This window comes from Dermacentor silvarum, chromosome 2 (genome assembly GCF_013339745.2).
Source record: "Dermacentor silvarum isolate Dsil-2018 chromosome 2, BIME_Dsil_1.4, whole genome shotgun sequence".
NCBI classification, from domain to species: domain Eukaryota; kingdom Metazoa; phylum Arthropoda; class Arachnida; order Ixodida; family Ixodidae; genus Dermacentor; species Dermacentor silvarum.
Window position 1 is genome coordinate 218611935 of NC_051155.1, and position 3445 is coordinate 218615379.

Genomic DNA, 3445 nt, shown 5'->3' on the forward strand with positions numbered 1-3445 from the left:
TCATGGCGGAGCCCGTGAGCGCGGGTGGTCCGTGAGCGTGTATTTGGAGAGTCATAAAGACTCTCCAAACACACGCTCAACAGACCAGCCGACTCACGGGCTGGCCTACGTGAGCGAAACACACTTCGTCTTAATCAGGCTTACATCATAAGCCGCACCACATATGCCCTTCCATACGTACCCCTCAGACAGAAGGACCGATACCGGTTAAACGCGCTCCTACGGAGCTGCAAGAAAATGGCTCTACGCCTTTCTCCCAGCACATACAACGACCGACTGCTAAAACTCGGTGTCCACACCACCTTTGAGGAACTCACAGAAGCCATCTTTACGGCACAAGTATCCCGTCTATCTAACTCAGAGGCTGGTATCCCAATTAAGCGTAACCCAAATTATATACACACCCTACCGAGGGTTTCCCCCTTTCTTCTATCCTACGCTCTAACCTCAACATACCCCCCATCCACAAGAACATGCACCCTGAGCGAGATTGGCGTCGCATAATAGCAAGGGCTCGCGCCCTCCACAAACAGTACAACGAGGACCATGAGGTGGTTTATGTGGACGCAGCGGAATATACGCCAGGCTCCCGTATGGCCCTGGCGGTAGCCGACAATCAAGCTAAGCTTCTAACCTCCAGTTAAATCATCGCCAATTCAACCACAGAGGCAGCCATCGCGCTCGCTCTCATCTCTACATCTGCCACCAAAATTATCACTGACTCCACATCTGCCATTCTCAAATATATGCCAACGGCTACATATGCCGTACCGCTGCTCGCTTACTACGCTTCTGGCAGCCCCGGCGCCCCGTAACCCTCATCTGGACGCCAGCACATGCCGGCCTCCCTGGCAATGAGGAGGCTCATTCCCTGGCCCGAGGTCTCACATTCCGGGCGCGTATTTACAATTGCTAGTAGGTACAGCATTTGACCGCTGGCGCCACGCTGCGCCGCTCGCGCGTACCATGTTTCTAGCCGCCGCTGTTGGAACGGAGGAAGCGTTGACGGAGAAAACGCTGGGCTGGTGGCGACTAGCCTGCTGTTGGGATCGGTGGTATTATAAACGCATCACTGTTTTGATGATCCAAATATAATCTCACTATCAGGGAGGGAGCAGTCTACCTGACTGGAGCAGTATTTTTTTATTTGGGGTGTTGCTACGCTGCGCTCCGCAACACCCCAACGACCGCCGCTTCGCGTCGGCGCCCGGTACCACGGCTGCCGCCGTGGCACCGGGGATCAAACGACCACGCTGGCAAAAAAAAAAAAGAAAAGAAAAGCGTGATATTAAGAAAAAAAAATTGTAGCGCAAGCGGGATTTGAACCAGCGTTCGCATGATCCCAAAGCGAGCCACTCAGCCATACAGCCACGCTTCCAGGGGTTGCATTCATGCGAACCATATGATTGCGTTCGAGCGCCCTCGGCGACAGAAACCACCTAGAAACGCGGTACGCGCGAGCGGCGCAGCGTGGCGCCAGTGGTCAAACGCTGTACCTACTAGCAATTGTAGTGTTGCATTCCGGGCGGGAGGAGTCGAGCCCCCTCTTCGGGCCGGGGAGCGCCTGCTCTCCTTCCGTAGTATCCTTTCGTACTACCGGGACGAACGAAGGGAATACACACCGCCATCCCTCACCACAGCGCAGGCCGCACACTGGCGACCACTACAACTCGGACTACCCTATTGACCCTTTTCGCGGCGATCCCGTGGGCGCTGCCATGTTTGATCACGTGGTGACGCGTCCATTGCTTGCCTCAACTGCCTCTGTTGCCTCCTTGTTTACAATGGAAGTGTATGACGCCGGTGCGGCTTAGAAAACCTGTTTTCGGAGATATCGTAGACGGTGACTAGGCGGACGACACGAAGCTTTGATCACAGCTTCAGAGAACATGCAAAAGCGCTTTCGGAGCTGATTAAGCTGTGTCCAAACGGCGCAAGCAGCGTATATGGTGCTTGTTCTAAAAGCGGGGCTAAATATGTATTCCAAGCTATGCAAGTTTTCCGATTATGAATTCAGTCAGGATTAGTGTGTTTTGCGCTTTGCTCTTTATTCGGCAAACATTTTTAAGCAGTGGCTTGTCAGTTTCTGACTCAGTGAAGTTCCTCGGTGCGGCCACTATCTGATTATTTTCTTCCTAATCGCTCGCGGGTGTGCGCAATACCGATAGATTTGTTCTTGCTGCGCACAAGGCTTGAAACGTAGCTGTCTTGTACATTGTAATACCTTGTAGCAAATATATATTACAGCTAGTAACTCGCTTACTCTTGTGGACCGTCACGAAACATTCAGCTTCGACCATTCGTGCGCCTTCGGTGTAGTCCGTCATTTATTGTGCGTATACAGTGCGCATATATTCTAGTGTGCTGCCATTCACTTATTCTTGATACGGCGGCGATAGAGTGGGCTTAAGATGTGTATAGAAAGCGTGCGCGAAACTTCCTATGACAGGAAGCGGCGCTACTTTGTATTGTTAAACAATGCCTTTGTCATTGTTTAACGAGTGGTACTCACTCTTGCTGACGTTCTGGGGATGAAGCCCTTTCTTTGAAGGTTAGCGATACAAGGCTGGCGGATGAGCAAATTTCTGTATCCTCGAGGAAAGCCGTACATCACGAAGTGCCGGTAACACGTTCGGACAGTTGCAGCAGCGGTCCGCGAACTTGGCCACGCAGATTCATAGTAACTGGCATTAACATGCCAGTTACTATTTTTGCAGCCAACTATTGCACACGTCTTCAATCCACATGATTAAATCTAGCATGAATGGAGCACAGTGTGTTAGCGAAAACTCAGTTGCATTTACGACAGCTGATCGCACACAAGCAAGGTAGAAGCAGTAATGGTTTCGTATTCGTGCGCGGTCGCTGAGGAGAGGTATGGCGCGCCGCCTAGAGCGCCATCTCGTTTCTCTAAAACAAACTGCTCCGCGAAAAGGGTCAATATACCCCATACTACCACATGCCCGATACCCAGACTAATTCCCCTCCTCATGCAAACTTTGCGATAAACCAGGAGACTTCTACACAACCTGGAATGATGAGCGGCAACGCAGACAGTTGTGGAAGACAACGACGAACGCGTGAGCACTCGGAAGTACATTGGAAAGCAAGGGACCACAACTTAGCAGGCAGGCGCGTAGCCAGGTGTGGGAGGAGGGGGGGGGGGCACGTGCTCCCATCGGGCACGTGCTCCCAACGAAATTTCTCTGTGTACCAGGAATACATGACATAAAATGACGTGCGACAGCTCCCTGCAGCCTGCCCCGCCACCCTCCTATGGTCAACTGCTACCCCCCCCCCCCCCCCCCCCCCCGTAAGGAATTGCAGGCTACGACACTGTTTGAAGGTGCTGCAGGCGGACGTCGTCTTACAGCGCCGTCAACTTCGCAACAAGCAGCGTATCGCCCTCGCTCTCTATACACCAAATTTCACGAGAAACACGAAA